The 12,880-nt window shown below is 49.6% G+C and overlaps 1 long non-coding RNA gene across 2 annotated transcripts; it reads left to right on the top strand.

The window, feature by feature from the left end:
* Nucleotides 1–335: 335 nt before the first annotated feature.
* Nucleotides 336–12,880, top strand: LOC308200349. Of its 2 annotated transcripts, none has more exons than XR_013955552.1 (3): nucleotides 336–526; nucleotides 1,567–1,725; nucleotides 10,667–12,880. It is a non-coding gene; the product is annotated as an uncharacterized lncRNA (long non-coding RNA). The 2 variants fall into 2 exon arrangements; XR_013955553.1 differs by lacking the exon at nucleotides 336–526 and adding an exon at nucleotides 568–1,448.

The following is a 12,880-nucleotide window of genomic DNA, read 5'->3' as shown; positions in this document are numbered from 1 at the left end:
AGCAGAGCAGACGTGGGCACGCCAGAAAGGCAACGGCTTCCCTGGAGCCTGGGGCGTTTGTGTTGAGGAAGGCACAGGAACATAAAAAGATCCCCTCAACAAATGGAGGGCCATGGCACATCAGTTTCTTTTCACAGTGTCTGGTGGTTGTTGCAGGAAGACGTGGTGCAGCCGTCTCACCCAAAGACCCCCTGGCTTTGGGGTACCTGGGTCTCCCCGTAGCAAGGAGACAGCAGGAGCTAAGATGAGCTGTTTGCTCCCTGCGGGCCCCGGGGGTGCTGGTGCCTTCTCGTTTTGCTTAGGCTGGAGATGGCTCATTTCTCTTTCCTTCCAGGTAGGCTGATATTAAGAGAACGTTGAATGACTCTGAAGGCATCTGCTCCTAGCTGGTATTTCTTGGACGCATCTGAACTGTACTACACGTACAGACGCCTAAACTCTTTCCCTGCTTGCCGTGAGGGGCACAGAGGTGTCTGCAGTCCCCACAGCTCTGGGGACCCTGCTCCTCACGCCTGGATTTCCAAAGGTGATGTCTCCACGGGGTGGCAAACTCGGGGAGAAGGGCCGGGAGCTGCATGGCCCCAAGTGCTGGGCTGCTCTGTTGCAAATCCTGTTAGTGGTGAAGAGGGATGAGAGGGAGAGAAGTGTGGAAAGAGAATCAGCTCCAGACAGAATATATGTATTTTTTGCCTGCTCCTCGGGAGACTTTTGAGAGTCTCAGAGCAGCATTTCACATAGTTACTCAAGTGGAACTGCTCTGAATAAATAGTTGCATTTCAGCAGTGGAGATTTAAAACCCAGGTCTTGGCAATTTCTGGCTGCTGAAAATCCCTTGCTATTTTTCAGAGTAGTGGGTGTGTTAACCTCAGTACCTTGGCCAAATTCCCAGCTGGGAACCACCTCATAAAATCCCTTTCATACTCCTAGCAGGCTCCATCTTAAAACTCTTTCCTTCCACCCTTTTTTTTTTTTTTTTTCTCCTCCTTGTTTGCCCCAGCTGCCTCACTGCTCTGGTGAGGCGTCTTTCTGAGCTTAGGCATGTTTCTAGCTAGTTGATATATTTTTAGCACTGGTGTCATCCTTCCACTGCTTTTCCCCTTGTTTACAGTCAGGATGGAGAGAGTAATCGCATCTCCTTCAGCCAAGAAAACAAAAAGTTTGTGTCCCCTCTTAAGCCACTTCCTAATCATAGGTTATCCTGGCAGCCTTTCTTTGTGTCTGTTGCTGTCCTTGAGAGTGGGCGACCTGCTTGTTGCTGTCCCCTTCCCTCCCAGTCCTCTGCTGCTGCAGCTCCAGATCCCAGGCTGGCTCTACATCGCCTGGGCTCTAAGCCTCCTCCTCTGTACCATAACAAGTCACTTCTCATCGTGCCACTGCATTAAACGACTCACTAAAATGCAGATTTTCCTTTATTAAGGAGATATTATCAGAAAAATAAGACAAAAATGGTAAGAGTCCCCGTACAGGATAGTCCAGCATCCCCCAGCCCACCCCTGCCTTCCCTTCTTCCCTCGCACACTGGGTTGGCAGCTGCTCACATTGCTTTATCATTCTTCTTTCTTCCAGGTGCCACATTTTCTGTTCTCCACCTCCTTACTGATGGATTTATCAAAGGTCTGTCATATCATGGGCTAATTCCACCAGGACTTTGGTCTGGGCGCTATCTGGGGGCCCCATCACTTGATCACAGGAAGATCTTGGATCCTCGCTTCCCTCTCAGCTGTGGTAAGAACATTTTCCATGTTGGTTACCCAGCCTAGTTCATATGTTTACAATTAATGTCCCTGTCCAGAGCTGCTGAGAAGAATTCATTTAGTCTTGGGGTCTCACCTAGACTTTCTGTGAACTCTCGTTCCCTGTCCTGCATCACAGCACTGCTTGTTCTGTCTTTATTATCTTTGTGTTTGTATGGCTGGAGAACCTTTCACTATTTGTTTTAATACCCTTCCCAAGGTCTAACTCAGTTTGACTTCTGGCATTTCTCACTCTCTCTCTGTTCTTCACAGCCCCTACAAACCTTCTTTCTCTGCTGCTTAATCATTTTCCTTTCTATGCTCTTTCCTTACTACTTTTGTCCCTATTACCACATTCATTCCAGCAAGTTAGGAGCTGCTCCTTGAGTGTTTTTTCCACCTTTGGGATGCAGTCTCCACGGAGTTTTTCACTTGGTTTAAAGAAGCTTGAACCTCCCTTTTATATCCAAGACATGGGTTTGCCCTTTTGAAACCACGAAGCTTTAGGCGACGTTCTGCTCTTGTTTATCTGTCTGTTCTGTTTAAAATAAGTCAAAATACAGCATAAGTTTAAAATAAGTCACCCTGTCCAAGGTTATTTTCCAGTTCCATCTCTTTTGTGGTGTTCTTATCACTCATCCATGCTGAGTCTAAAACAATCTCACTTCTTGGTGCTACATCTGCTGCTGCTGTTCCACTTCTTGGGCATGGTAACTTGGATATCTGGACCCTACCATTGCAGATTTTTATTTTTATTTTTGTCTTCATTTGCCCAGTTATTCTCCCACAGTAAGTATTTTTCTGATAGTTTCTGTCTTTCTAATGGTGGTAACAGAAATTTCCATGTCCATTCAAACCCATTCCTGCTGCTCCAGGGAGGACTTTCAGCACTTTCCTAACAGAGCTGCTTTTATGTCCTTTGTCCAAGTGATGCTGACCCTGAATGATCTTCCTCTATTCTCTCATATGTCTTCATCCATTAAGTTGGTGAGGACGTTGCTGCCTTGCCACTTCCCTGGTCCCACTTTTCTTGAGGGGAGCAAAGCCCTGCTAGTTTTATTGCTTGTCCTGGTTTCTGTCACCTCTCCAGCACCAGAGTCAAGCTGGGCACCAGCAACACAGAATTTTCTTCTCTTCTTCAGCCTCCTTGTGGCTCAGGCTGTTGAGGACGAACTGCTGGAGCTGCCCATCCCACCAAATCCCCAGCTGGCTCTGCCTCTCTGGTGCGATCCTCTGATGACCACGAGCCTGGAGCCAGCAGCTCCTTCTGCTCATACAGCTCCTGCTCACCATCAGCAGCTGTGCAGAAACATGCTTTCCTCTGAACCTTTTCCATAATTACCTTCTTTTTTTTTTTCTTTCTTCTTCTTTTCTGTAGCATATTGTCAGTGTCTTCTAGTCTCTGAGCCTCCTGGGAGCCTGAGGAGGAAACAAGAGCTGATTTCTTCTGGAAAGGGGATGAGCAGCCTCCAACTTGCCAGCCCAGGTGGATTATCTTGTCCTTTTGGTTTTAATAAGCTGTGCAAGACTAAAGAGTGACTGTGGCTTAGGCTTTTTTTTCCCCTTGAATTTACCTTGGCACATAATTGGAGTAAGAACAAAGGATGCTGGGTCCTTGTGCACCACTGCCTTTCACACTAACACTGGTAGGAAACCTATTAGCAAATCTGGCCAGCGGATAGAGACCAAGGGGTTTGTGGTTTTGAGGGACTTACATGTTGTTAAACATTTTGCAGTGTTTGAACTGTTTGTATGTGTTGGGCTTGTTTTCTTCCCCTTCCTCTCCACTTCATCTTCACTGTCTCCCTCACCACAAACCTGATTTTAAAAGTACATGCACTTATTAATTTATGAGCTGTGGTCAGTGCTGTGGGAAGACAGACTGGGAGGGAAAGGGGTTTGTGCACGTGGCAGGGCCATAATGAGATCAGGGAAGGAGGAGGCTCTGCGTTTGGACTCCTGCTTTTTCTGAGACGCTTGATCCTCAAAAGAATGAATATAGCACACGACAGCTTCAGCTCCCCAGCAGCTTAATATTTCTGTGGATGATTGATGGCACTGTGTACAGGACCTTCCCACGTAAGGGTGGGCAAGTGTAGACCACAAATACCCCGTGTTTGTGGCTGATAACAGGGGCTAGAGGAGGACACAGGAGGAGAGCAAGACCCCAGTGCTCTCCTCTGCTTCCCAGGGCAGCAGTGACCACAGCCTGGGGCAGGACAGAGCAGAGCTGCCCCTTCCTGCTGCTCCTGCACGGCCCACACAGCTGCAGCCTGTCAGGGTGACTTTGCAGGGGACGCACGTCCCCTCCGCTCCCAGCTGGAGGCCACAGTGCTGGCAGGTACAGGCACTGCCTCCTGCGTGGCTAATTGCATTTGCCTTAGCTAAAAAGCAAAAGATAAGAAAACCGACGGAAGGCGGAAGCGTTATCCTGATTTTAAATACTGTTTGCATCTGGTGGCATTTTTACTGTAGCCCTACTGGAACTTTGCAAACGAGATCAATTTTCTCGTTTAACCCTTCGCCCCAGCTCTCAGCGCAGAAGCAGGTTTTGCTTCTCACAAGCCCCGCGGTGCCCTGGTTTCCAGCAGCCTCTGAATATGCAGTCTGTGAGTAAGGAGGTGTTCATGCTGGGTTGTTGTTCGTGGCTCCTCCAAGAGCCGAGCTTGCCAGCCTGTTACTGCAAAGCTGTTCAGGAACGTGGCAGCGCTGGACAAACAGGGCTTGTGGTTGAAGGGCTTCTCGGGAGAGCTCAGCGGCGTCTAGTAGAAAAAGCACAATTAGCGCTCGGGCATCTGGGATGTGTTAGGACTCCTTTGACACATGGAGAATCATATGGATTTTTCCAAAGAGATGTAAAAACAAAAAAAGACAGGTCATCATCTGGCCTTTCTGATCTCAACATGCATCCCATTAACTAAAGGAAAAAATGTTGCAGGGAATTCGTGAGCTGGCTCAGTTGCGTGTGGGAAAAGATAGAAGTTGGGGAGGGGGGAAGCACTGCATTAAATGTAACCTCCATATGCCCATTTAGGATTTAATAAGAGAGTTACCACATCGCTAGTAAGTGACAGCTGGTTATTGGAAGCATACGCTGAAGCTGTGGATGATCTGAAGGCAAAGCTGATGCTTAGCTATTCATACACCCGTACATCTGCCTTTAATAATGACTTTTAATTTTGTTAACATGCATTAACGAGATTATTAAATCAAAATAAAAGGGGAATCTTACTCTTAATGCAACCACACAAAAAGGACCCAACCCCAAACCCTGCCTCTCTGGCTCTAGCCCATGGTTTCCTGGGTAAAAATGTTTCCAAGAGTAGGTTTAACCCAGCATGTCATTCTGGCAGATTCACGGTGATTTTATTTCCTCTCTCTACCATTTCCACCTTTTCTTTAACTGTGCATTTCCTTGCTTAGCCCCCTCTAGAGCTGTATGTGTACGGTGCACAGCATGGGCGGGAAGTTCAGCCCAATTCGAAGTTGTTCGATCTAAAAAGCAGGCAGCGAGCATCATTTGGACTGACTCTCTCAGCAGAGGCAGCACTTCTGGCCTCTCTAGATGAGTGAGGGATCTACATCAGCTCTTCACGCTCAAACGTCCTGGGGCTGTGAGGGAGAAAAAGGCTGGACTCGGCAGTGTGGGCTCCGTTGTGTTTTCTGCTTTTAATAATAACAGACTGCGATGCTTTTAGCGTGGTGGGAGGGTCCGCTAGCCCATTGTGCGGGATGAGCACTGCCAGCACGCTGCTGCATTTGCAGACAGATTTGCTTGGATTGGGTTGAACCTCTGTTTTTCTATGCCAGCCTTGGCGCTTGAGCCAATGCATTTGCACAGCGTGGTGGAGGCAGTGCTCTCAGATGGCTGCTGGTGGCCACCATGTGGGCAAGAGGCAGGTGATGGCCCTCCAGCAATCGGTGCTGCCAGAGAGGGAAGGAGGGCGATGCCAGAGCCTTCGTCTTCCTCTCCCACTGCACCTCCAGCTTCCCCATGGTAATTCCCATGGCCTGTCCTGGGCAGATGCACTGGTGCGAAACCTGCTCCTCACGGCTGTGGCAGAAGGTGTTTGTGAGTGCCCCTGCTCCCTCCCAGGCATGCTCTAGGTTTGGCTTGAAAGACGAGTTGGCTTCTTTGGCCACAGGTTGTTGGGTTCTGCCTTCTCACCCCTCTGCAGCCTGGAGTGTTCAGCCAGTGGCTCCCTGGCTGTGGGGCGGGTTGTATGGACTGGAGCTCAGAGTGCCGCCTCGCAGTCATGCATACATCAAAGTCTGTCCGCTGTTATAACCAGCTTGTTGTTTCACATACCTAAATGCCTTCTGGTTAACTAGTCTTAATGTGGAGAAAGAGCGGGATGCTGACCTCAACTCTCCTCGCCTTAGCTCCCCATCCTGAGACCATGCCCTGCAGACGATGTCCTGCTCCTGCCGTGCCCCATCCCCATCCCGGTGACAGCCGCTAACGTGGCAGCACACGGGCAGAGCGGGCGCTGCCGAGGTGTGCGCAGAGCTGCTGGCCCCGTTGGTCCCTACTTCCGTCTAACCAGCAGAGCGGAGAAATTGCCTGTTACCTCAGGTCGATTTTTCATGCACTCCTAAATTGCTTTGTATTGACACGCTGTCAGAAATGGATTGTCACATTAACCCAGCCAGAGCCAGGCTGGCGTTTGCAAGGGCCGATAGCTTTGCAGGTTTGGGGGCGGGCTGGGGGAGTGGTGGGGTGCCTGGGGGCTCTGCATTTCCTTAGTCTCCTCTTGGGTTTGCAGAGATGTTTTGCAGCACTTTCTAGAAGTTATTTATGATGAAGAAGTGTCAGCAAAGGGCGAGACTTGCTCTCCTCCTCTCGTTGGACATTCTCGTTGGACGTTCTCGTTGGACATCTTCTTCCTAGTGGTTAGATCATAAAAGTGACTTGCAAGACGGGTGGCTCCTCACCATGGCTATGTGGTCTGACTCATGAGCTCTGCTCCCCAGTGAAGGTAGGTGACTGAGAGCACGGATGCCAAGGTTTAAAGGATATAGGTCCTACTCTACTCTCTTTGCTTCCTCACTTGGCTTTCCCTTCATGCTCTTCACGTTATTGCTACCCCTTCCATCTGCCATGTGTCAGATGCACGCAGAGACCAGCTGTAGCACTCGGCCAAGGAGCTGAGGTTGGGTTGCATGAGGGGAAAACCACTGGTGACAGAGAAGAAGGTGAGTGAAAGGAAGTGGGAGGGATGGACTCACCTTTCCCCAGGAGTCAGCCTGCAGAGAGACTCCCATTTCTTCCAGGCAATTTTCTAGGTGACATGTAATTTCTAGAGCTTCCCCTCCCTACCCCTCATGACCTATTGCATTTTTCTAATAAGATTCCACCTCAGAGATTAGCAAATATCTTTTGAAGTCAGAGCATACACCACCCACTCCACTACCCCTGTCTGTCCTGTGGCTAAAAGAAAAACCACTCCAGCCCTATGACTGCTGGCAGAACACAGCCTGTGAGGCCAGAGCTGCAGACGGCTCTCATGCAAGGGGATCTGCTCCTCAGGAAAGAATTTGAAAAGGTTATTGGGTTGTGTCCCCACATCCCCTGCCTGAGCTAGGGAGGCGATGGTGTCTCCTGATGGACAAGAAGCTGATATGGCTCAAGGAGCTTCATGTGGGAATGGTGTGGCTGGGCAGCAGGCTTCTCGTGTGGCTGCTTCACTTGTGCCTTCCCGTATCTTCTCCATGAAGGCAAGGACAGGCCTGTTTTCCCCCCTCACAAGATCTGTGGAGAAACCTCTGTTTGACAGAAGTATGCTGTACACCAAGCAGAAAGTAACTTTAGGGGTCTAGTTTGGCTCCTCAGAAGCCCTGTTTTGCTGCCTCTCAATATAGCTGTCCGTATTTTTGTATTCCTGATCCTCCCTAATGATCTGTCTGCACTTTGCACCTATGTTTTCAGTGTGCTTACCTTATGCCTAAGTAACACCAGGATAATCTGGGCACGGTCCTCTCTCTCCCTGGCAAAGCCCAGTTCATGAGGTCTTCTCTGGGTACAGCTCAGAGATCAGGGTCTGCACTGGCAGAGAAACATTTGTGACTCTTACCAAGTAGCTTAGCAGCTGTAGCCCTCTTCCCTACAATCTATTCTTTCCCTGAGAGAGACTTGAACCCACATGTCCCTTCCCAAAAGACCCTCCTGGTTATCAGGGCATTCTGTGTGTAAGGTGGCAGGGGAGTCTGCTCAGTCTCTGCCATTTGAGCTTTTCCGCTTTGTAAGGAATGATTAACTATTATTTAATCCCCGGATTGCAGAGAGGGAGTAAAAAGAAGTAGGACTTCCAGCCTGCAAGTGGGGGAGAGGTATTCCAGTGAACACTTATCTCAGTTAAGCTATGGACTCATCTCTCCTCCCCCTCTCCTCAGCCCAATGAATATTTACTCATTTCACGCATGGTGGAAGAGACTGAGATTCATAATATGAGCATACTCGACTAATCTCAAACTTCTGTGCAGTGCTTGAGGTCTTTTCTCCATTTCCTTCAGCTCCCAGAACGGGGAGGGACCTCCTCCCCCACCGCTGCAGCACCCTGTAATGGACCGTCTCCTCCCCTGGACCCCTGCTTCCTATTTTGCCCAGCTTTACCTTTCTGGGCAATCAGGATTGTAGTTTTGCTGTTATGCAGGAAATATCTGGGTGGTGGTGGGAGGACTGCCCCCGGTCACTCCTGCCATGACCCTTCTCTCCCTGCCTCCATCCGAACAGCTCTGGCCTTTTCTATGCCTGACACCACTTCTGTATCACCGCTGAAAAGCATCCTTGCTGTATGGAACAGTCCCTGCCATTTCCCTGCTGGATTTGTCTTTCTCCTTTCATTTCTCGTTGTTCAGCCTTTTCTTCTCATTCCCGTGTACCCTCCCCCCGATCCATCAGGCTTCTCCCGAGCCTGAAGTGTTGTGACTGGGGCTGACTGACAGCGCTTCGTGCCTGACACACGTCTCTGGGATGCAGCCCGGGATGTGTATGTGAGAGTGAAGCTGGATTGTAAAGTGCCGTGTGGGAGTCTCTGAGAAGGGAGTCAAAACACCGTCAAGCCCGTTCTTCCCGAGAGGAGGGGAAATGTCGCGAGGAGGCTGCTGATGCCAGGAGTGACTGCACAGGCTGGGCAGGGGCCGTCCTGTCCCCTGGGCACTGAAACCCGGGTCGAGCCCCCCTCAAGCTCTGGAGGACCTTCTCTGCATTTGTGGTGCTACTTTCAAGCTCAGGTTGCGTCTACACGGACAGCATGGAGGAGTGAACTTGTGCTGCTTGTGCCCTGAGCAGAGGGCACGGTGTTCCGTGGTGGCCGCTTCTGGTGGCTTGGCAGAGGAAGGTGAGAACATGGTGGCTGCAATCACATAGCGGGAGTTGATTCCTGAGAATTCCCTCTATCCGTTCATCATCACTGGACCTTCTGGGAAGCTGTTTCCCAGCTTTCCAAGTTTTTCTTCTTCCCTCCCCAAAGCTGGAATGGTTAGAGGCGCCTGGGCCAAGCTGTGGCTGGAGCTGCAACTCTGAACTGCTTTGTTCAGCTGCTGCATTCATCTTCTTTCAGCCCTACCTGGGCTCTCAGGTTATTATTGGTGTGTGTGAGAGCTTCTTCAGCAGAATGGGCTCTGATGAGTCTGCAGAGAGCTGTGGCTCTGCTGGGGACAAGGCTAGGGTGGCCTGGCACGGAAGGCCAGGATGAAGTAGAAGCAGCTGTTGTCCTCCTCTCTCAGCCCACCTGCAGCCTCGAGACCGCTCGCCCAAGCCCAGCGTTCATCTCACGGGGCCTGCAGCCAGTCTGCTCTGCTTTCTCCCAGCCAACGTCTGCTTTAGATGAGCTGGCTCGGTTTGAAGGTCTAACACGCACTTGGAGGAGGTTTGTCGTTATGAGGGCCATGCTCAGTACCATCATGTCAATCTCCACTGCTTGCCACCTCTCTGGTGCAGAGTCATTCCTGCTCTCTGAGCACTTTCTGTGCTTGTGCTCCCCGCCTTACCCAGAGTCACCTAAAAATCCTCTTTGCTGGCTCCCCCTGAGACCCCAGGTGCTGCTTGGAAATCTCTTAGAGAAGTAATCATCCTCTTCGGATTGCAACATCATTCACCTTCTGTCCTTCTGACAGTCCCAATTTGTTTGTGTGTTCAGCTGTAGAGTACCAAAAGCAAAACACCGCAGACTTCTGCTTTGTGAAGTTTTCTCCCCCCCAGGAGAAAAGCAGCAGGGTTGCTGCTTGCCTCTTGATCTCCTCACCTGCTGCCCTGTGCCCTGCTCTTCTGCTGGCTTTGGCCACTACAGCGGGAGGGAGGGATAATAACCTGATGCAGCTGTCTCTGTTCTTAACAGCTGGTGGGAGGCGTTTTCATGGCTTCTAGGTGGGGACGATGCACATGGCAATGACAGTGAGAAACAGGGGCTGGTTCTGGGGTCTGTCCATCCTCCCATACGGTGTTAGCATCCCTCCTTCCTGACAAGGGGTCACAGAAAGGTATGGGTTAGAAGAGGTTAAGGATCAGCTTGGAGCAGGCCAGCTTAGACCAAATCACTCAGGGCCTTCTTGACTTGACTTGACCACTGCGTTAGTTTTCCTGCTGTTTTCTTAATGTCCCATCTCCTTGCACCTGAATCCTGCTCTTCTCTGGCCTTTGTACTTCTTGTTTTTGTTTTCCCAGTGTCCCATGTTATCACTGAGGTCATGATCAGGTTTGCTGTGTGTCACTTTAGTTACTTTTCTTCTTCTGTTGCTCTTGTGGTTTTTTACTTCTACTTTTATTTTTATTTTTATTTTTATTTTTTTATTTTTATTTTTATTTTTATTTCTATTTCTATTTTTATTTTTATTTTTATTTTTATTTTTATTTTTATTTTTATTTTTTTCTTCCATTTCCCACTGTGCCCTTCTTGTCCCCTGTGTATCTTCCATGCTCTCACTCTTTTCAGGAAGAAGCAGCCCCAGATGGGTGTCCCTATGTCGTGTCCAAGTCACAGCTACAGCGTTTGAACAGTTCTGATTTTGCAAGAACTGGTAGATCAGAGGAGCCATGAGCACCATGTGAAACAGTCTGCAAAATGCTCCGCAAAGGATTTTGGCTCCTTTGGTGCTTCCTGCACTGATTTTCATGAGACTCAGCCCTCTGACCCACTCATCCCCGCCTCTGGGCTGCTCTAGCCCAATTCCTGTTCCTTTCCTTTCTTCCATTACCAGCAAATCCCTGACCCTGTTAGACTCACTTCAGGTGAATTATTTTCCCTCTTTTCTGCTTCTTTCCCTCTTGCCTCACTTCCCCACCCTCCCTTCTCCCGAGGGCTGTGAGATTCGGCAGGCCACAGCCAGGACTCAGCGCTCCAGGAATTTTGCTTTATACTCAGCAGAGGCCTGGAGCAGACCTGCCGTCCTGGGCAAGCTTTTCCTTTGTGCAGGACACTGTGTGTGATGGATGGAGGTCACCTCATGTGCACATGGAGTGTCTGAGTGTGCACAGTCATTTCATACCATGCCACAGCGTCTGGAGAAATTGCCCATGGGCTTTCTGCAGGACTGCTTGTGCAAGAACTGCATACGGACACGTGCCTGCTATTGCCACGCGGAGACAGATACAGAGAAACCTGAAAGCCATCAGGCTGTATTTTAAGTCTATTCTCTCCACCCTTTTCTAAAAACACATCCCTCATGTGTCTCTAAAACTTCACCTTCCTCATCTGGATCTGCACATGTCTTCCTCAGGGTTTGTACAGCCCTGGGCACGTCGTGGGAGGAGGACACCAGAGCTGATCCCGTGTAACCTTACAGGCACAGCTTGCTATTCACTCCGTAGCAGACACCTCCTGAGCATGTGTATGTCAGGGATGCGCTGGCAGGGATCACCTCTTCCGAGAGAGTCTTGGACAGAGCTATGGAAAAGTTCCTGACTGACAGCACACCTTGGTTAAAAATCCCTTCACGAGCTTGCCCAGGACCAGCCATCAGGGGCCATCCCTTCTAAGAACGGGAGCAACTCCTGTGCAGGAATTAGCAGTCAGCGCACCTGTTACTACAAGAGACTCCAGCTGAAAAGAGAAGAAGAAGGGGAAAAAAAAAGAAAAAGAAAAAAAAAGATGCACTTCAATTTGACGCAATTATCTCAATTTTCCCAGGATAAGGATCCTTGAGATATTTATCTGATTTACAAGGGTGTGCTGCAAGGTGACAGGCACAGGGCCTTAAAGAGACATCCATCGATTCCCTGTGTGTGGTGGGGGAGAAGAAAGAAAAAGGTGAGTGAGAAGGAGACACTGGAAGGAGAACCCTTTAGAGCTGGGAAAGGAGGAAGGATGCCTGCTCGCTCTGTATGTTTTCACTTGTGATTAATAATTTGTGGAAAGCTGTGTTCACCACAAGCAGTGCTGAAGGCTGGTTCAGAGAGGTGTAGGGGCAGAAGCAGAAAGGAGCAGGCAGGGATGGAGAAGTGGCAGAAACCTTGCTGTGGACTGGGATGCCTTTAAACTTTTAGCAGTTGATACCTGGGTGAAGTGTTTCCTGAAGAATTTCTTTTTCTTGAGTTTCTATTGGGGAAATGATGAGGGTTGGTTTTGTATCAGGCCTGGAGAACTTGCTGGAGAGCAGAGCAGGACCCTGACTTTACATTGATTTGGCTACAGTTAGACAAGGTTTTGGTGGGGTTCATTTAGTCTAAATGCAGAAGTTTTGGGCTAAGGAAATGCATAATTATCTATGTCCCCCTTTAGGAAAGGAGTGAAAATAGGTGGAGAGCAGAACTCACCCGGCACCCTTGGATGACCTCCTTTGGCTGGGCTGTACTGCTCTCCTCAGCAAGACAGGCTGGGCCAGCAGCCCTCATTTTCTCCCATGCAATGCCATCAGACCTTCTGCTTTGCCCCTCTGACCTGCTCTGCCCCATAGTCTTCCTCCTCACCTTTGTAGATAACGTGACTCTGGAGGCCCTCTGCAATTTGGAGGATGCAGCTTTGCTCCCACCATCACCCCGACTTCACATCATCTGTACAGGGAGGCAGGTATGAAAATCCTCCATCCTTCCTGAGACTGTAGCTGCTTTACTGCCATCCCTGCAGCTCTTCACACTTCCCTTTCCCTTCCATCACATCCAGGCTTCTCGGCTTCCTTTCTCGGTCCTTTTGCCTCTCTGTTGCTCCTTC

The sequence above is a fragment of the Anser brachyrhynchus genome (genome assembly GCF_964034855.1).
Source record: "Anser brachyrhynchus genome assembly, chromosome: 10".
NCBI lineage: Eukaryota > Metazoa > Chordata > Aves > Anseriformes > Anatidae > Anser > Anser brachyrhynchus.
The sequence above is the reverse complement of the archived record's forward strand: the minus strand, read 5'-3'. Positions and strand labels throughout refer to the sequence as shown.